The sequence below is a fragment of the Ambystoma mexicanum genome, chromosome 5p (assembly GCF_040938575.1).
Source record: "Ambystoma mexicanum isolate Mex_15411 chromosome 5p, UKY_AmexF1_1, whole genome shotgun sequence".
NCBI lineage: Eukaryota > Metazoa > Chordata > Amphibia > Caudata > Ambystomatidae > Ambystoma > Ambystoma mexicanum.
In genome coordinates this window covers 126,175,726-126,197,595 of record NC_090930.1, presented here as the reverse complement: position 1 = coordinate 126,197,595, position 21,870 = coordinate 126,175,726, and positions in this window count along the sequence as shown.

Below are 21,870 nucleotides of genomic sequence, written 5' to 3'. Positions count from 1 at the left end.
CCTCAACTAAACCACTAAGGGTTCTGTCAGAATGTCAGTGTAAATCAATCACCCACTGTCCTGTGTTAAAAACCCTTCTACTGTCCCTTACACTTAAAACTAATTTAAGGATAAAGTGGAACTTCTTGGTCCAGAAGAATGACTCTCTTCTTCTGGACTGGGGATACATGTTCACCTCCAGGCGTTGGTTTCTTCTTAGGGGAATGGTTCCCTTCCCCGTGTCCGAATTGTCCTTCAACACAACAGACGAAGTTCCAGCACTTTTCCTTGGCAGACACACTGCTTATCTTTCACTTTGTATCAGAAAGTCATTACAGTTCATGTTACCAGGAGAATGACTCCCTTTTCCTGGTATCTAGATTTCAACACATAAAGGGGGAATGACTCCTTCCCCTGGCTTTGGTTACCAGGAAAATGTCAACCTTCTCCTAATATTTTGGCTTTTACAGTGCAACACAACAAGGGGGAATTACTCCCTTCCGCTGGCCCTGCGTTACCAGGAGAATGATAACCTTCTCATGCTATTTGAGCTTCACAGTTCAACACAACCAGGGTGAATGACTCACTTCCCCTGGCCTTTGTCTAATGTCGGCAATGCACAACACCAGGGTGAATGACCCCCTTCCCTGGGCTCTCTTTCACTTAGTTTCACAACTTCACCATAATAGGGGAATTACCTCCCTTCCCCTGGCTTCCCTTAAACTTGGTTTTGGGCCAACTTGGTTCACTCTCCTGCCAAGCCTGGCCCTAAGGAAAACAATATGCAAATCTCCCGTGTGTTTCGTGTGAGTCCCAGACCCGTATTTTGTGCTTCTTGTGATGGGTAGACTTGGTTCACTCACCTGCCAAGTACTGCCACGAGAAAGATTATGGGTGACTTTTCATTGGTTCTCTTTCTTTGGGTGGGGGGATTCTGGATTCCCTTTAATTATAAATTATCCGCTTTTTTGGCACACTGGGATATTGTCTGTGGGGGGGTCTAGTGTTTCCCCGATTTGTATGTTTTCCTTCTTGGTGGCCCTCTGAAGTTGCCAAGACCCTCTTCTGCCCCCACCAGCCAGCCTGTTCACTCCTGTACTTTTTGCGTTTTTCTTCTCAGGCTCTCGCCAGTCTCAGGATACACTTCCTCATTGCTCAGGCCTCTCGTGGCTCCTGTGGGCTTCCCCTTCACTACAGTGTCTCCAGAGCTTGTGGGTCTCTTGTCTCGGTCTCTCACAACACCCCCTGTCTTCTCCTTTGCTACGGTAGCTGTGCAGTGTTTGGCACCCTGCAGTACACCTACCCGTTCTAGACCGCACGGTCCACCTCTTGTCTGAGGTCAGGCTATTGTCTCGACGATTCTTTGCTGGGTCTTCCGACGTCGGACCCCACAAAGACGCGTCTTCCTGCTTGACAGCGTCCTTGTCTGCAGGCACTTGAATTTCCCACGCCAAACAGTTCTGCTGCTCTCTGTTCCTCAAGGGACAGTTTGATAACCCTCTTGACCTGTTATTAAGTCCTTCTTCCCTTTTTATGTTAGTTGTTGAAACAGTTTCACATGAATGACTAGAATGTTCATTTGAGTTTCATGGAGCATTCTTCACTACTCAGCGCCTGCTCCTCGTCTCAGTCTTTCCGACACAAGTCTCCACTGGGTAGTCCCAGCTCTTCCTCATCTCAGCGGATGTTACACTGACTGCCCTATATATATAAACATGGGTTGGTTGAGTTCCGTATTGGGGTATACATGGTGAGGGGGGTCAGAAGGTTTTGGGCTGGAGTGGCTATTCCGCATTCTCCCAAGATGTTCTCCCTGATCCCTAGAGAGGGAGTATCTCCCTATGAGATCCTCCTGCTGAGTACCAACCCCAGGAGGACTATCGGGTAGCCGCCTCACTATTCTGAACTCATGGGAAGGGGATCCCCCTTTGGGAGAAGTTGTTGGGTGTCCTGACCCACGTTTGAGCTATCATGCTGCAACATTTGGTGCTGTGGGCTTAGAAAATCCAAGATGGCCAAAAAGCCCACAAGTGCGCCAGAATCCAGGAGAACCACGCAGTTTGTGCGCACACCAAAATGGTCGCCTGACTTGCATCCCCCCAGTGCGGGTGTGCTGGGTCAGAAGAGCCATGAGTGAAATGGGGTGCCAAAGAGAAAAACAGCAGTGCCGGTTCGCTAGAAAGCACTTTAAAAATCACCCTTTGTTTCTCTGAAGGCAAGCTCAGAATGCCCATTTCAAACATTGCAGAATATCCAACAATCTCACTGAACACCAGACATTTGACAGAATAAAGTCTTGTGGGCATACAAAATCTGGAAAGAGGATGAGCCTAAAATAATGTTCATAGCAAAACTGGCTGAGCTGTGGATTTCAGCAGTTTAAGTAAATTTGGACTGAAAGACACTTTCAGTCCAAATTTTATTTTTAAAAATCTAAATGTTTAAAAGAAATGAGTGACCTACTTTTGAGTGTCATATAGGTTGCAATTGTTTAAATGTCATAGTTTTAAACTTAGAATCAGCATTCTAGCTGCATGCGTAAAAATTAGAAGTTTGATTTGGACAGGAAAACTGGCAGCCAAAGAGACATTTAGCTGAGGCCTGGCTTAAAAAGAGAGGGAATTTTGCCCACCAGCTACCCCCGACAGGAGTTGAGACTTGCACAACAGCTGTGTTCCAGGCCTAGCTGCCTTTTGCTGTTCCCACCAAAAGGGATATGACACTTCTCTGATTGAATTACCTGGGCTCTGCAGGAAATTGAACAAAGCCCTGTCCTGACTCAGGCAAATGTTTTATTGGGGGGGGGGGTCGTAAAAGTGGCTTCCTCCTGGAAGGAAAGGGGAGGAGCACTGCCTGTGAGAGCAAGCTGGCTTGGCAGAACTGGAAAAAACAGAAATTCAACCTTGTGCTGGGGGGAAACCACACCCCTTTGGGGCCAGAACATAAATCTAAAAAGATGGATCATTCATAGAGCGGACTTGTGAAAATTTTAGAAGTGATATCATTATTCTTGTGATTTTTCTGTGCACATTTGAAGACGTGTTAGGACCCGGTGGTATGTTCAGGGGGGTTTTTAGCGGAAAAGAGGATATTACTCAAAATGTATCTATGTTAAAAATCTGACACTCCACCACCTAATGCCCACATGCTTTGCGAACATTTGTGTAAATGCGGGGACAAATCCAATATTGGTAACCCGACCAAAAAGTGAATTATGTTGCCATTTTTTAACCCAAGCTCCTAGAAACGACAGAATTGGAACAGGGGCTACCATCAGTAAATGCATGATGTGTGTATGCAATGCCAAACAACTGTCTATCGGGGAAATATGTCTTTAGGTCAGATATAGATTGTGTGTAAAGTTGACAGGGGTGGGTTCTCTGTATCATAAACAGACCTCATCATGATGACGCTTCATTTCATTCCCCCAATCAAGGGGAAGAGGAGGAAGTGGCCAATGACAAGTGAAGAGGGGTAGGACCTAGAAAGCTAGCCTCTCCACCCACTTTCAAAACACATAAAAGCAGACAGTCAGGACAGATAGGGACATTCTATTCCACCTGCTGCGGGACGCTCTGCCGGGAAAATCCATACTTTACCTCCATCAACCTCCAGAGAGCCAACATAGAGACTTCAATCTATCCACCTTCAGAGACCAAGACTTTACTTCAGAATTTGTAGCAAAGAGGTCAACTACAAGCTAAATCCCTCTTTAGCAGGCCTCAAATAATTGCCACTATTCACAGCGAGGCGAGCTGTTTGAATTCTTTGCAAGAACTCTGGCCATTTGCCAGGGAGCAGTGTTGTATCCAGAGAGAGACCAGCTGAACCGGAGACCGCTGTATCCGGACCCACAGACCTGATCAGAACCATAGACCCAGACCAGACCGGAGTCTAGTCCAAAACGTGACCAGATCCGTGGCGAGGCCTAATTCAAAAATATATTGTGAGTACCTAGCAGAACTGTGCAGAACCAATCTCTAAGTTAAAATAATATAATTCAATCTATTTTAATCTAACCAGAACTGCCTCCTAACTGTCACCTGTCATTTGCAAAGCTGTCACTTGTCATTTTCTAGCTGCAAGCTGTAACCTGTCGCTTTGAACTTTTAAAATTTCAAATCCAAAAAACTACCTTTATTTAATCGTCCATATCTCTGGAACCGTTTGGGCTAGGAACTTGGCTTAACTTTCCTCTGAAAGCTTAGAATCTTACCTTTCCAACAAGCCTAGACTCACTACTCCTTATACTGTCTCCGTAATCACGATTCTCGCACTCGCGAATTTTACCGCGATTTGCAATTTGGTTAAAAATCCAGCCACGTGTGAAAACAGCAGCTTCATTGCTTTCCTTTGCCAAAAATTCGTTTAACCTGCTAGTTACTCCTAGATCCTTGCTAAAGTGAGCCTGAACTCATCCCAAGTATATTTCACTCACCCCGAACCTCCTAAAGGGAATTAAAACCATTTTCAGCATATTTCTCTCTGCATTGTCACCATATTCAAAGCATTTTGCCTGTGTTTCGAAACTCCTATCTGTTGTATAAGCTGCTGGGGGGGAATTGAACTGAATTCTATTTGTTTGCATTCCTAAGAACTGTGTCATCTTCATCTCCTTACAGTGCATAAAAGGGGGGGTGAATTGTCCAAGAAAGTGATTACATTGTCTTTTGCTGAAATCCTATCAAGTTATTTTCTGTACTGCATTTCATTCCACATTGCATCCATTTGAAACCATAAAAGTATTGTTGCTATCGTCTCCATCCTATAACCACTCATCATTGATTATAAAGAAGTGTGCTAGTGCCGGACTATCCATTATTGATTACTGCTCAGATTAAGTGTGATATTCAATTATTAATTTATTATAAAGTGTGATATATATATATATATTGTTTAAATTATCAAATAAACCTTTAAACTTGCAAAACAGAACTACTTCGTGGCTCAGTGGGGTCAGGGGGATTCCAAGAGAGGGGTGTTATATAGGGGTAGTCATCCAGAACGCATGAACTGGACGTAAAGATATATCAATAAGGGTTTCCATTCAGTATCCCAGACTAGGCATTGACTTAGCTGTAGTGTTGAATTGAATCCTCTTACAAATTGGGGGCTCGAGCCGGACGTTTGGGTTAGATCTATCACTTGTGCAGATTAATACAGCGTGCCAGCTGACCACATACACATATCCGGTCGGATCACCACGCTGTGTTACGCTGTAAAGCACTCCTCAAAGGAACGCTCTAAGGAAAAGGTCTGTTTTGCAAAAATAAAATACAAACTTCTGTAAGTCAGGACAGAGACCAATCTCTAGAATGACGACCTTGGTAGATATAAAAATAGCCAGAGAACACTTCTTACGTAAGCTATTTGTGAGAGGTGAGTGGACTCATCAGGACCAAACGGTCTGGTTGCAGGCAATCGCGCAACAGGTCACTGAAACAGGGTCTGATATATGGGGAGATCAGGGTCCCCTACATGTGGCTCTGAGTGAACTATACATGGCCCCGAAGGCCAAGGATGAGCACCACAAGATTGCCAGGGTAGCGGCATATTTATATTTACATATGGGAGCCATGCAGGACAAATGTGCTGAAGGCCAAGATCTGGCGAGTAGGCAACTGCTGGCATTACAGAAGGCCCAATCTGATCTGGACTCTTCTGAGCAGAGGCTGCTCAGGAGCCAGGAGTCAGAAAATGACAGCAGACGGTACATCACTAAAATAAAGGAGGATATGAATGTGCTGCAACAGGAAAAGGTGGACCAGGATACCAGATTTCTGGCCTTGCAGAAGGAGTACCAAGAAGGTTTGGACTCCCTAATGCAGAGCCAGAAAAAGCTGGAGCAACAGTTAGACTTCAATAGGGCATGTGCTGAGCAGGTAGTCACCCTGCAAAGCCACCTAGATAGGGAGAAGGCAGAGAGCAATAAACTGATTTTGAAAGACCTGGATACCCAGGCAGAGTTTGACCAGGAGCGCCAGAAAGCTGGTGCCTTCCAAAGGTAAAGGGACGACCTGGCGGCATAGATGCAGGCTCTTAGTCAGGAAAGGGATACCTTAGGCCAGGAAGTCTGCCACTTAAAAAGGAAAATGGAAGAAAATCACCTGGCCCTCCAGGGACTGGGTGACCTCCAAAAAGAACATCAGAACTTGTTAGAGCACACCAGGAGGGTGGAGGATGCTCTAGCAAGAAAGGAGCAGGCCAATAGGGACACAGCTCAGGAGGTAACCCTCCTGCAGCAGAGACTGGCCCAGTACTCCAGGACCAATCAGGAGGCACAGAGAGAAAATGAGGCTCTCTGTCAGCACAATGATAGGCTCCAACAACAGGTAGCGATGCAGGAGCGACTGATAGAGTCTAGTAAGGCCTTAACTGAGGAACTGAAAGCGCAGGCTCTTGCATTGCAACAGGGAGCAGGGGCGGATAGAGACCAGGTTCGCTGGGAAAGGGAAACTCCTGAGCATAACCTCAGGAGCCCTAGTACCAGAGGCCTTTATCTCTCTCAGTCCCTGGACTCTGCCACCCCCATGTCCCCTGATGCACATGAGCACCGGGCCACAGGGATGGCAGATTACTATCCAGCCAGAAGCATGGGGCTCATAGGCCAGTACCTCCCAGGAATGGATGGGCGGGCATCCGGGTATGGGCACCCAAGCACAGTGCAATTTAGTGGGGAACCCCAGGAGAATAGGCCCATTAAGGGCATCCTGAAAACCTCTGCCCAGTTAGGTCAGTGAGGGGGGTACCCATCAAATCCTGGTAGCAAGGAGGAATCTGAAGACTCCTCTGAACGGCGCAGGACACAGGAGACCAGGTCCCCACATTCTTCCAGCCACTCCCAGGCTCGCAGAATCCGGGAAAACCTGGAAGAGCAGACAGGAACCTCTGGGAGCAGTGCCTCTGAGTCAGAGGATGAATGGACCAGGGTTACCCGAACCAAAAAGGCCAGTAAGGCAAAAAGGGCCTTGCTTAAGGACCCATTGAAACAGATTAAGGCAATCAGGAGTGTCATCACGCCTTATCATAAGAACGCCAAGTACTCTGTTTGGGAACACTTGGAGCTCTATGAGCAAATGATGGAGACTTTTTATTTGAAGGACAGCCAAAGCTGTATCCAATATGTAAAGTGGACCTTCTCACCAGAATACTCCAGTTTCTTTGCGGGGCTGGAGGACCAAAATCATTTAAGATGGTCCACCTATAAGGCGGCCATCTTGAAATATTTTTCTGTTCACAGAAATCCTCAAGAGGCTCGCAAGGCAGCCTACAATTTGCAATGTGGGGAGGATCAGGCCCCACAAGAATTCGTGCAAGAACTGAAACGTGCCTTTGCGCAGACCACCAGAAGTGTGTGCACAGACAGCAGAGAATTTGTTAATACTTTTTTCCATGCCTTGCCCAAATACATAATGACCCAGCTCGTGAGAGATTTTCATGAGAAAAGATCTTTAAAATGGGTCATTGAACAAGCCACCCGCATCTACGAGGTACAGAAACCGGTGGAAAACAAAAACCAGCCCAAAAACCCCAAAACCAACAGCACCCCTGCTGCTGCCAAGGTGGCAGAGGTAAAGGTTGCCCCCGTTTTGGATTTGGAGATGGGGGGGCCTAAAAACCTACCTGCACCTAATAATGCTAGGCCCAGAAGGTCCTCGGGCCAGTCACAGACAGGGAGCCAAGGAGGCAGCCCCACAAATGGGGTCCCTCGCTCTCCTGTTTATGTAAGTCCCCGTTACAAGGGAAATCGACCCATCCTGGGTTATGTGTGGACTCTTCCAGCCCAAGGGGGGGATCCAGCCAAGCACCTAACCCAGGGAACTTCCCTCCTAACTTCCCACCGGAGGGCAGAAATTCTCCAAATCCTGGGCAGAACTTTTTCCCCAGGTATCCACCCAACTTCCAACCCCAAAATCATCCATCCTTCTTTCCCCAATTCCCTGAGCCCAGACAACCTAATCCGGGAGAGGGGAGGCCAAGGGTGGAGGGGTACCCAAATCTTCCCAATCCGGGATATTACCAGAGAAGGGATAGCTACCCTTCCCGGGATCAGCCCATGGGAGAAAACAGGGCCCCGTATCAGCCTGAACGGGTTTCCCAGTTAGAGCGCCAGGTTCAGAACATGGCACAGGAGCTGGGTCGCGTGCTAAGGGCTCAGCAGAACCCTCAGATGGGCATGCCGGCACAGAATGCACCAAACTCTGGGCCTGGTGCTCCAGAGCAATGACGGGGGCAGCACCCCGACAACCCACCGGTTCCCAGGGAGGAGGCACAAGGGGAAGGGGGGTGTAAAGCTTTGGAGGAAGCTTCCTTCCCAACTTGTAAACAGCCCCTGAAAAACCAGGAACCGGAAACAAAATCTCCTGCCCCTGAAAGCCTGCCTCCCAAGGAGCAGAGGGGGGGGTAGGAGAAACAAAGGACCCAAACAGACCCGTTTTGTGGAAGAAATACAGATCTTCCAATTTGAAGGAGAGGGATCCCCAGAGGATCCTGGGAAAAGGATCTTCTCCTTCAGAGATGGGGAACTCCTCCCAAAGAAAAATGGGTCCCAATGGATTCCAATCCAGACTGGGGAGATATGGAGACTGAGCTACCGCCGCCCATCATCTCATCCCAGAACTCACAATACGAAAATCCCCTGGTTCAAACCCATCCTGGTGACTGCCTCCAAAAAGGGGGGGGCGGCCCAGAACCGGAACCAGGGGAACCCACAATGGCTCTGATCTCCAGTTGCCAACTTTTTCTTTCAGATTCCCAAGACTCTCCACAGAATTCTGCCCAAATCTCTTCTCTAGCAATGTCCAAAACCAGAAAGTTAGCCCACCAGTTGTCCAAAAATGTGCATTATCTGTGCCCCCTTGAGGAGAAGGAGGGAAGATATTATGCCCCGGTACAAGTACAGGGGCAGGGTACGATTTCAGCGCTGGTGGACACGGGATCTCAAGCTACTCTTCTGTCCAGAAGGGCCTTTGATGAACTGAATGCAGGAAGGGGAGGGAATTACCAAATTACTATCACCTCACTTCCTGGACAACTCCAGAACTTTGACGGGAAGGAAATTCCCGTCGAGGGGACGGCAGATTTGGACATTAAAATTGGCCGACACAAGTTGAAACACCCGGTCATAGTTGTGACTCCAGAGGGCACCCCTTGTTTACTAGGGAATGACCTCCTGAGAAGGTTGTCACCCCTAATAGATTGCGTAAACAAGGTCCTCTGGACCCAGACGAGCCGACCCATAAAATTAAAACAGAGTGTCAACCATGTTAGTTTAAACGGCACATCCCACATGGTTGAACAAAATTCTGACCAAGTAGAATTCCACTTCCAGAATAACCAAATTCCAGACGTGACAGTAATAGCAGTAGGTCAACAGACTTGTGAGGGGGGTTCCTCTCTATTTCTGAAAATCAACCTTCCTTCCAGTCTAAAGTGGTATTCCACGCTGGAAGGAAACACTCTGAAATTCTATACTAATCCACAATCAGAAACTCCCACTCCTATAGTCCAGAAAGATGTGAAATCAGCGCAGAGCCTGGCTGATATTCAGCAAATTGGAGAGCAGTTGTTCATCCCTGTTCAGTTAAACCTGGGAAGGACTCTGTTCTCGCTCGAGTGTGTGTGAACAACGGTAAGAGCTTCATCAGCGAAGCCATGTTCCGCCAACTCCCAAAAGATCCAGCCATTCCCACATTCAAACTGATAGACAAATGGGAAATGGACCTGGAAGCGCCCAATTCCAAACATCTCCTGCCAAGCTGGTGTATGCTCAAAATCTCCATTGGCAACAAGACCATAGTCCACAATTGTTGGGTCGTGCGAGACGGCACTGCCGCTTTTTACTTAGGCAGTGACATTCTCAATCGCTTTGCCATTAGTTTGGACCTAATAAACTTCAAAGCTTGGTCCCGATTAGCGGATAATCCCATGGGCTTTGATGATTCAGAAAAAGCATTTAGGTCAGCTCAATTGCTACCTTATGCAGTTGAAATTCAGATTAAAGAGGAAGTCACCATCCCAGAAAGGACCCAACAATTCTCCCTGAAGTGAAAGTTAAAAGAGGACAACATTTGAAAAACCCTGATGCTTACATACATCTAAACGCTTCTCTCCAACAGCAAGGGTTGGGGGTAAACCGAACTCCATTAGTCAACATAGAACATGACTCCATTCTAATAGAGGTGGATAACAGCGATTTAAAGAGTATTACTCTAGCCGCAGGCACCGTTATTGGAATGGCGGTTGATGACCGACATTTTTCCATCGATTTAGGAAATGAACTGTTAGGACCAATCCCCAAGGACTGTTTTGACAGTGACACTGATGACAATACAACACCAGACAGGATTTTTACACGGCATGGGGGGAACTTCCTGGTGTACACTTCCTGCCCTTATGGTAAGGAAGATGTGACTTGTGACTTCAGGAGGGTTTGAGGTGATTTTCCAGGTCCATGAGGGTTGCCTTTCCCACCTGAAGCCTCCAGTCCAAATCAGCACTCTGACCAGGGACTTCTCCACCCAGCTGGAGGAGGCCGCTGAGATAGCCAAACCAGAAGTCTTTCCAGGCTTCAGGCAGATGGTGGAAGAGAGAGTCAACCTAGCTGATGCCTGTGTGACTCTGGAACAGAAGCAAAAGTTGAAACAAGTCTTCTTGGATTTCCAAGATCTCTTTGCGGTAGACTCATATGACTGTGGTCGCACCGACATCCACACAACAACAATCCCCATGGACCCTGGCATGACTCCAGTGTTTGTTAAGCAATATCGCTTGCCTCTCGCATCAATGGAGTCCCTTACTGAAATAATTAAGAACCTTGAGTCCAGGGGAATAATCCGCTCCGTCCACAGCACCTTCAATAATCCGGTGCTGGGAATATTAAAGCCAAACGGCCAGTGGAGACTCTGCGCTGACCTTAGGGAGCTCAACAAACGGGTCCATACTTCCCGATGGCCTCTTCCCTACATTGACCAAGGGCTGGCCCAGATTCAGGGGTCAGAGGTATTCACTGCAATAGACCTGACCAATGGATACTGGACCGTGCCGGTCAGTAGAGAGGACCAATACAAGCTGGCTTTTACCTTTGGGGGCCAGCAGTATACATGGACCCGGACTCCCTTCGGATACCTCAACTCCGGCATTGAATTCAACATTTTCCTACATAAGGCCATGCCCGACCTGGGTGCGAGGGGTAACCTGGCTTATGTAGATGATGTCCTCATCAAAAGTTCATCTTTGGAGGAACACATAGCGGAGATCCGTTATGTTCTGACCCAGTTGAGGGCCTCCGGAGCAAAACTTTCCTTTCAGAAAGCACAGTGGTGTAGAACCCGTGTTAATTTCTTGGGGCATGAGATTACTCCTCAGGGTCTCTGTCCCCAGGAAAAGAAAGTGGAAGCACTTCAGAAACTGAAAGACCCCACAACTCTGCGTGAACTAAGGAGCCTCCTTGGACTGACTAATTACAGCAGAAAGTTCATTGAGGGCTACGCAGAGATCACCAGACCCCTGATTCATCTCCTGAAGGGGGGGGTCAAGTGGGAATGGGGTCCAGAACAAGCCGAGGCGGTAAAACAACTCAAGAGAAGCCTCTCACAAGCGCCTTGCCTAGCTTACCCTGTCAGAAACAAGGAGTTCTTCCTGGAGACGGGGTTCTCTAATACGTGCTTGACGGCAGTATTATACCAAAAGCATGACAAGGTCAATAAAGTAATCTCCTATGCGAGCAAAACTTTATCCTCTGTGGAGGAAAAATTCAACGATTGTGAGAAGGCACTCCTGGCAACGGTGTGGGCATTGAAGAATTACCGCCCGTTTATCCATGGGGAACACATCATAGTGGAGACTCCACACCAGCCTCTGCAATATCTCCAAAGTGACAGAATCCGGGCCAGAAATGTGAGTAATTCCCGAATTACTTCCTGGATTCTGTCAATGCAAGGCTTTCCTGTGGAGGTCAGATATGGCCAAAACAAGAAGAGTCCCCTCGCGCAAGGTCTGGCTGACTTGCATGATTGTGCCAGAGAAAACTGTCTCGAGGACGAAAGTCTAAAAATCAAGCACACCACGGAGGCATACTTTAATTCCCCACACAAAGTCTTTGAAGAGGACAAGTGTGAGGGAATGCCCACTGTCTATGTGGATGGATGCTCGTACCATGTTGACAACGACGGGGAGAAAGAACTGGTGGCTGGCGTAGGGAATGCATGGGTGAAGGAGTTCCCAGAACCCTCCGCTGGATACAAAATTGGTCCCCGAAGTAGTCAGGTGGCAGAATTGATGGCTGTGCATCAGGCCATCCTCACTGCTGTCCAGCATCAACTCCACGAACTGGTCATAATCACAGATTCGGATTATGTACGGAACGGGTTCGTGGAGCACCTGGTTAATTGGAAAACCAGAGGCATGTTATATGCTAATAACAAACCCTTGAAACATGGGAAGTTGATCCAAAACATTGATGATCTGGTCACCTCGAATGAGACGACCATCTATTGGAAAAAGATCAAGGGTCATTCCAAAGTAGAGGGACCAGACAAAACTGGAAATGACTTAGCTGATCAGCTGGCCAAAACCGGGGCCATCCAAGGGGATCTAATAGAAATAGAGTCCCTGTTGGGGGAAATCCAGGTCACTGCTATCACTAGGTCCCAGACAAATGCTCACAATGATCTGTCAACTGCCCAATGGAGCAAGGAGACCCCTGATGCTGATTTGATTACCGCTCAGAAGGGGGATCCAATAATTGGTAAATTTTACCAACACATTGAGGACCCTGAGAACTTTCCCCTGACGGATACCGATTACAACGGGAAAGAGGACCTTAGAGTGTTGTTGATATGTCCAAAAATGTTCCGGATCCAAGACGGTTTGTTGGTAAGGAAATCCAAAGCTGGCCACGATCAGTGGGTGGTTCCTACCTCATTCCGAAGCCTGATGTTAAGTCACGCCCATGATGCGGCCACCGCCGGTCATAGGGGGTTTCACACAGCACTGGAAATCTTAAGAGAGGTTGCATACTGGCCACACATGGGGCAGGACCTCGACCAATACTTGAAGGGGTGTCTTGTGTGTGCACAATTTCAGCCAACATCCCTCACACACCGGGCACCTGTCCAAAAGAGGGGAATGACACTGCCATGGTCAGATTTACAAATCGACTTCGTAGGCCCTGTGATTCGGTCGTCTAGAGGAAATAAGTACATGTTGACAGTGACATGCTTGTTTACCAAGTGGGTGGAATGTCTCCCAGCCCCAAATTGCAAGGCAGAAACAGCAGCTGCCCTGATGATTAACCACATCTTTTCCCGTTTTGGTCTACCTCAAAGGATTGAGTCAGACAGAGGTAGCCACTTCACCAGTGAAGTAATGACAAAGATGTGGGAGATACTGGGGGTCAAGAGAACGCTACACATTGCTTACAGGCCAGCTTCTTCTGGAGCAGTGGAGAGATACAACCGAACCATTGTGAGCATATTAAAGAAGTTTGTGGCAGATTCTGGGCCAAGTTGGGATATCCGATTACCTCTGGTCCTAATGGCCATCAGATCTACCCCTTCATCTGCAACCAAAATGTCACCATTTGAGTTGATGACTGGACGCAAGATGGTGATTCCTCAGCATTTGCTCTACAGAACCCAAGAGCAAACGTTGATAAATGCTTCCACAACTCATGAGTATGTGGAGAATTTAAGGAAACACCTTCAGTATGCTTTTGCCTATGCTCAGCGGAATCTAGAAAGATCAGCTGAGAGTATGAAGACCCACTATGACCTGAAAACTTCCAGGAAGGAATATCAGGTGGGGGACCGGGTCTAGCTATACAATTTCCAAAGGAACCAGGCCAAGCAGTGAAAATGTTTGCCTACATGGAAGGGACCCTATGAGATTATAGACAAGATCTCCCCTGTGGCCTACAAGATCAGCATCCCCAAAGGCGGTTTGGCAGAGGGGGAAGACAAGTGGGTCCACATAAATCAGCTAAAGTGTTGCCATCCCAGGAACACTCTGCAACAACTGGAGGAATCCTCTGGAATCCTAGAGGGTACTGTCTCAGATTAATTCAGTTCTAACTTAAAATATCCTATATATCGCCTATCAAATTCCGAGTTTCTCAATGTGGGTGTTTTCGTTTTTGAATGCAAAAAGAAATGTGCATGTTCATATGTTTTGACTATAAATTTATATGCCACCCCACTATATCAATGGTGGGGGAAAAATGTCTATGAATAGGTATTGCCGCTCTTCCTTTGTCGTCCTAGGAGAAAGAAAACCTTGAGACTGGCCAGGGAGGACGATCCGGAGACCGGGAGCAGAGACGCGAGGGGCCCAGGGTACCGCCCAATATTCCCATCAGGACCGGCGAGGAGAACCGATCGATCAGTACCGGATGGAGGAAAAGATGCTGAACTGTGCCATTTGCAGAATTGGACGAAGATTATGCGGACAGACCAGTGCGTGGGTCAAAGCCCTTGTGCACCCGACTCCCCATCGACTCAAATTCAAAGGGCAGTAACGTGGGGGGATTTGTTGGGTGTCCTGACCCACGTTTGAGCTATCATGCTGCAACATTTGGTGCTGTGGGCTTAGAAAATCCAAGATGGCCAAAAATCCCACAAGTGCACTAGAATCCAGGAGAACCACGCAGTTTGTGCGCACACCAAAATGGTTGCCTGACTTGCCACCCCATGGTGCGGGTGTGCTGGGTCAGAAGAGCCATGAGTGAAATGGGGTGCCAAAGAGAAAAACAGCAGTGCCGGTTCGCTAGAAAGCACTTTAAAAATCCCCCTTTGTTTCTCTGAAGGCAAGCTCAGAATGCCCATTTCAAACATTGCAGAATATCCAACAATCTCACTGAACACCAGCAGACATTTGACAGAATAAAGTCTTGTGGGCATACAAAATCTGGAAAGAGGATGAGCCTAAAATAATGTTCATAGCAAAACTGGCTGAGCTGTGGATTTCAGCAGTTTAAGTAAATTTGGACTGAAAGACACTAAAAATCTGAATGTTTAAAAGAAATGAGCGACCTACTTTTGAGTGTCACATAGGTTGCAATTGTTTAAATGTCATAGTTTTAAACTTAGAATCAGCATTCTAGCTGCATGCGTAAAAATTGGAAGTTTGATTTGGACAGGAAAACTGGCAGCCAAAGAGACATTTAGCTGAGGCCTGGCTTAAAAAGAGAGGGAATTTTGCCCACCAGCTACCCCCGACAGGAGTTGAGACTTGCACAACAGCTGTGTTCCCAGGCCTAGCTGCCTTTTGCTGTTCCCACCAAAGGGATATGACATTTCTCTGATTGAATTACCTGGGCTCTGCAGGAAATTGAAGAAAGCCCTGTCCTGACTCAGGCAAATGTTTTATTGGGGGGGGGGTCGTAAAAGTAGCTTCCTCCTGGAAAGAAAGGGGAGGAGCACTGCTTGTGAGAGCAAGCTGGCTTGACAGAACTGGAAAAAACAGAAATTCAACCTTGTGCTGGGGGGAACCCACACCCCTTTGGGGCCAGAACATTAATCTAAAAAGATGGATCATTCATAGAGCGGACTTGTGAAAATTTTATAAGTGATATCATTATTCTTGTGATTTTTCTGTGCACATTTGAAGACGTGTTAGGACCCGGTGGTATGTACAGGGGGGGTTTTAGCGGAAAAGAGGATATTACTCAAAATGTATGTATGTTAAAAATCTGACACTCCACCACATAATGCCCACATGCTTTGCGAACATTTGTGTAAATGCGGGGACAAATCCAATATTGGTAACCCGACCAAAAAGTGAATTATGTTGCCATTTTTTAAACTAAGCTCCTAGAAACGACAGAATTGGAACAGGGGCTACCATCAGTAAATGCATGATGTGTGTATGCAATGCCAAACAACTGTCTATCGGGGAAATATGTCTTTAGGTCAGATATAGATTGTGTGTAAAGTTGACAGGGGTAGGTTCTCTGTATCATAAACAGACCTCATCATGATGACGCTTCATTTCATTCCCCCAATCAAGGGGAAGAGGAGGAAGTGGCCAATGACAAGTTGAGAGGGGTAGGGCCTAGAAAGCTAGCCTCTCCACCCACTTTCAAAACACATAAAAGCAGACAGTCAGGACAGATAGGGACATTCTATTCCACCTGCTGCGGGACGCTCTGCCGGGAAAATCCATACTTTACCTCCATCAACCTCCAGAGAGCCAACATAGAGACTTCAATCTATCCACCTTCAGAGACCAAGACTTTACTTCAGAATTTGTAGCAAAGAGGTCAACTACAAGCTAAATCCCTCTTTAGCAGGCCTCAAATCATTGCCACTATTCACAGCCAGGCGAGCTGTTTGAATTCTTTGTAAGAACTCTGGCCATTTGCCAGGGAGCAGTGTTGTATCCAGAGAGAGACCAGCTGAACCGGAGACCGCTGTATCCGGACCCACAGACCTGATCAGACCAGAGACCCAGACCAGACCGGAGTCCAGTCCAAAACGTGACCAGATCCGTGGCGAGGCCTAATTCAAAAATATATTGTGAGTACCTAGCAGAACTGTGCAGAACCAATCTCTTAGTTAAAATAATATAATTCAATCTATTTTAATCTAACCAGAACTGCCTCCTAACTGTCACCTGTCATTTGCAAAGCTGTCACTTGTCATTTTCTAGCTGCAAGCTGTAACCTGTCGCTTTGAACTTTTAAAATTTCAAATCCGAAAAACTACCTTTATTTAATCGTCTGTATCTCTGGAACCGTTTGGGCTAGGAACTTGGTTTAACTTTCCTTTGAAAGCTTAGAATCTTACCTTCTCCTTATACTGTCTCCGTAATCACGATTCACGCACTCGCGAATTTTACCGCGATTTGCAATTTGGTTAAAAATCCAGCCACGTGTGAAAACAGCAGCTTCATTACTTTCCTTTGCCAAAAATTCGTTTAACCTGCTAGTTACTCCTAGATCCTTGCTAAAGTGAGGCTGAACTCATCCCAAGTATATTTCACTCACCCTGAACCTCCTAAAGGGAATTAAAACCATTTTCAGCATATTTCTCTCTGCATTGTCACCATATTCAAAGCATTTTGCCTGTGTTTCAAAACTCCTATCTGTTGTATAAGCTGCTGGGGGGGAATTGAACTGAATTCTATTTGATTGCATTCCTAAGAACTGTGTCATCTTCATCTCCTTACAGTGCATAAAAGGGGGGGGGTGAATTGTCCAAGAAAGTGATTACATTGTCTTTTGCTGAAATCCTATCAAGTTATTTTCTGTTCTGCATTTCATTCCACATTGCATCCATTTGAAACCATAAAAGTATTGTTGGTATCGTCTCCATCCTATAACCACTCATCATTGATTATAAAGAAGTGTGCTAGTGCCGGACTATCCATTATTGATTACTGCTCAGATTAAGTGTGATATTCAATTATTAATTTATTATAAAGTGTGATATATATATATATATTGTTTAAATTATCAAATAAACCGTTTAAACTTGCAAAACAGAACTACTTCGTGGCTCAGTGGGGTCAGGGGGATTCCAAGAGAGGGGTGTTATATAGGGGTAGTCATCCAGAACACATGAACTGGACGTAAAGATATATCAATAAGGGTTTCCATTCAGTATCCCAGACTAGGCATTGACTTAGCTGTAGTGTTGAATTGAATCCTCTTACAAATTGGGGGCTCGAGCCGGACGTTTGGGTTAGATCTATCACTTGTGCAGATTAATACAGCGTGCCAGCTGACCACATACACATATCCGGTCGGATCACCACGCTGTGTTATGCTGTAAAGCACTCCTCAAAGGAACGCTCTAAGGAAAAGGTCTGTTTTGCAAAAATAAAATACAAACTTCTGTAAGTCAGGACAGAGACCAATCTCTAGAATGACGACCTTGGTAGATATGAAAATAGCCAGAGAACACTTCTTACATATGCTATTTGTGAGAGGTGAGTGGACTCATCAGGACCAAACGGTCTGGTTGCAGGCAATCGCGCAACAGGTCACTGAAACAGGGTCTGATATATGGGGAGATCAGGGTCCCCTACATGTGGCCCTGAGTGAACTATACATGGCCCCGAAGGCCAAGGATGAGCACCACAAAATTGCCAGGGTAGCGGCATATTTATATTTACATATGGGAGCCATGCAGGACAAATGTGCTGAAGGCCAAGATCTGGCGAGTAGGCAACTGCTGGCATTACAGAAGGCCCAATCTGATCTGGACTCTTCTGAGCAGAGGCTGCTCAGGAGCCAGGAGTCAGAAAATGACAGCAGACGGTACATCACTAAAATAAAGGAGGATATGAATGTGCTGCAACAGGAAAAGGTGGACCAGGATACCAGATTTATGGCCTTGCAGAAGGAGTACCAAGAAGGTTTGGACTCCCTACTGCAGAGCCAGAAAAATCTGGAGCAACAGTTAGACTTCAATAGGGCATGTGCTGAGCAGGTAGTCACCCTGCAAAGCCACCTAGATAGGGAGAAGGCAGAGAGCAATAAACTGATTTTGAAAGACCTGGATACCCAGGCAGAGTTTGACCAGGAGCGCCAGAAAGCTGGTGCCTTCCAAAGGCAAAGGGACGACCTGGCGGCACAGATGCAGGCTCTTAGTCAGGAAAGGGATACCTTAGGCCAGGAAATCTGCCACTTAAAAAGGAAAATGGAAGAAAATCACCTGGCCCTCCAGGGACTGGGTGACCTCCAAAAAGAACACCAGAACTTGTTAGAGCACACCAGGAGGGTGGAGGATGCTCTAGCAAGAAAGGAGCAGGCCAATAGGGACACAGCTCAGGAGGTAACCCTCCTGCAGCAGAGACTGGCCCAGTACTCCAGGACCAATCAGGAGGCACAGAGAGAAAATGAGGCTCTCTGTCAGCACAATGATAGGCTCCAACAACAGGTAGCGATGCAGGAGCGACTGATAGAGTCTAGTAAGGCCTTAACTGAGGAACTGAAAGCGCAGGCTCTTGCATTGCAACAGGGAGCAGGGGCGGATAGAGACCAGGTTCGCTGGGAAAGGGAAACTCCTGAGCATAACCTCAGGAGCCCTAGTACCAGAGGCCTTTATCTCTCTCAGTCCCTGGACTCTGCCACTCCCATGTCCCCTGACGCACATGAGCACCGGGCCACAGGGAAGCATGGGGCTCATAGGCCAGTACCTCCCAGGAATGGATGGGCGGGCATCCGGGTATGGGCACCCAAGCACAGTGCAATTTAGTGGGGAACCCCAGGAGAATAGGCCCATTAAGGGCATCCTGAAAACCTCTGCCCAGTTAGGTCAGTGGGGGGGGGAACCATCAAATCCTGGTAGCAAGGAGGAATCTGAAGACTCCTCTGAACGGCGCAGGACACAGGAGACCAGGTCCCCACATTCTGCCAGCCACTCCCAGGCTCGCAGAATCCGGGAAAACCTGGAAGAGCAGACAGGAACCTCTGGGAGCAGTGCCTCTGAGTCAGAGGATGAATGGACCAGGGTTACCCGAACCAAAAAGGCCAATAAGGCAAAAAGGGCCTTGCTTAAGGACCCATTGAAACAGATTAAGGCAATCAGGAGTGTCATCACGCCTTATCATAAGAACGCCAAGTACTCTGTTTGGGAACACTTGGAGCTCTATGAGCAAATGATGGAGACTTTTCATTTGAAGGACAGCCAAAGCTGTATCCAATATTTAAAGTGGACCTTCTCACCAGAATACTCCAGTTTCTTTGCGGGGCTGGAGGACCAAAATCATTTAAGATGGTCCACCTATAAGGCGGCCATCTTGAAACATTTTTCTGTTCACAGAAATCCTCAAGAGGCTCGCAAGGCAGCCTGCAATTTGCAATGTGGGGAGGATCAGGCCCCACAAGAATTCGTGCAAGAACTGAAACGTGCCTTTGCACAGACCACCAGAAGGGTGCGCACAGACAGCAGAGAATTTGTTAATACTTTTTTCCATGCCTTGCCCAAATACATAATGACCCAGCTCGTGAGAGATTTTCATGAGAAAAGATCTTTAAAATGGGTCATTGAACAAGCCACCCGCATCTACGAGGTGCAGAAACCGGTGGAAAACAAAAACCAGCCCAAAAACCCCAAAACCAACAGCACTCCTGCTGCTGCCAAGGTGGCAGAGGTAAAGGTTGCCCCCGTTTTGTATTTGGAGATGGGGGGGCCTAAAAACTTACCTGCACCTAATAATGCTATGCCCAGAAGGTCCTCGGGCCAGTCACAGACAGGGAGCCAAGGAGGCAGCCCCACAAATGGGGTCCCTCGCTCTCCTGATTATGTAAGTCCCCGTTACAAGGGAAATCGACCCATCCTGGGTTATGTGTGGACTCCTCCAGCCCAAGGGGGGGATCCAGCCAAGCACCTAACCCAGGGAACCTCCCTCCTAACTTCCCACCGGAGGGCAGAAATTCTCCAAATCCTGGGCAGAACTTTTTCCCCAGGTATCCACCCAACTTCCAACCCCAAAATCATCCATCCTTCTTTCCCCAATTCCCTGAGCCCAGACAACCTAATCCGGGAGAGGGGAGGCCAAGGGTGGAGGGGTACCCAAATCTTCCCAATCCGGGATATTACCAGAGAAGGGATAGCTACCCTTCCCGGGATCAGCCCAGGGGAGAAAACAGGGCCCCGTATCAGCCTGAACGGGTTTCCCAGTTAGAGCGCCAGGTTCAGAACATGGCACAGGAGCTGGGTCGCATGCTAAGGGCTCAGCAGAACCCTCATATGGGCATGCCGGCACAGAATGCACCAAACTCTGGGCCTGGTGCTCCAGAGCAATGACAGGGGCAGCACCCCGACAACCCACCGGTTCCCAGGGAGGAGGCACAAGGGGAAGGGGGGTGTAAAGCCTTGGAGGAAGCTTCCTTCCCAACTTGTAAACAGCCCCTGGAAAACCAGGAACCAGAAACAAAATCTCCTGCCCCTGAAAGCCTGCCTCCCAAGGAGCAGAGGGGGGGGGGTAGGAGAAACAAAGGACCCAAACAGACCCGTTTTGTGGAAGAAATACAGATCTTCCAATTTGAAGGAGAGGGATCCCCAGAGGATCCTGGGAAAAGGATCTTCTCCTTCAGAGATGGGGAACTCCTCCCAAAGAAAAATGGGTCCCAAGGGATTCCAATCCAGACTGGGGAGATATGGAGACTGAGCTACCGCCGCCCATCATCTCATCCCAGAACCCACAATACCAAAATCCCCTGGTTCAAACCCATCCTGGTGACTGCCTCCAAAAAGGGGGGGAGGCCCAGAACCGGAACCAGGGGAACCCACAATGGCTCTGATCTCCAGTTGCCAACTTTTTCTTTCAGATTCCCAAGACTCTCCACAGAATTCTGCCCAAATCTCTTCTCTAGCAATGTCCAAAACCAGAAAGTTAGCCCACCAGTTGTCCAAAAATGTGCATTATCTGTGCCCCCTTGAGGAGAAGGAGGGAAGATATTATGCCCCGGTACAAGCACAGGGGCAGCGTACGATTTCAGCGCTGGTGGACACGGGATCTCAAGCTACTCTTCTGTCCAGAAGGGCCTTTGATGAACTGAATGCATGAAGGGGAGGGAATTACCAAATTCCTCTCACCTCACTTCCTGGACAACTCCAGAACTTTTACGGGAAGGAAATTCCCATCGAGGGGACGGCAGATTTGGACATTAAAATTGGGCGACACAAGTTGAAACACCCGGTCATAGTTGTGACTCCAGAGGGCACCCCTTGTTTACTAGGGAATGACCTCCTGAGAAGGTTGTCACCCCTAATAGATTGCGTAAACGAGGTCCTCTGGACCCAGACTAGCCGACCCATAAAATTAAAACAGAGTGTCAACCATGTTAGTTTAAACGGCACATGCCACATGGTTGAACAAAATTCTGACCAAGTAGAATTCCACTTCCAGAATAACCAAATTCCAGACGTGACAGTAATAGCA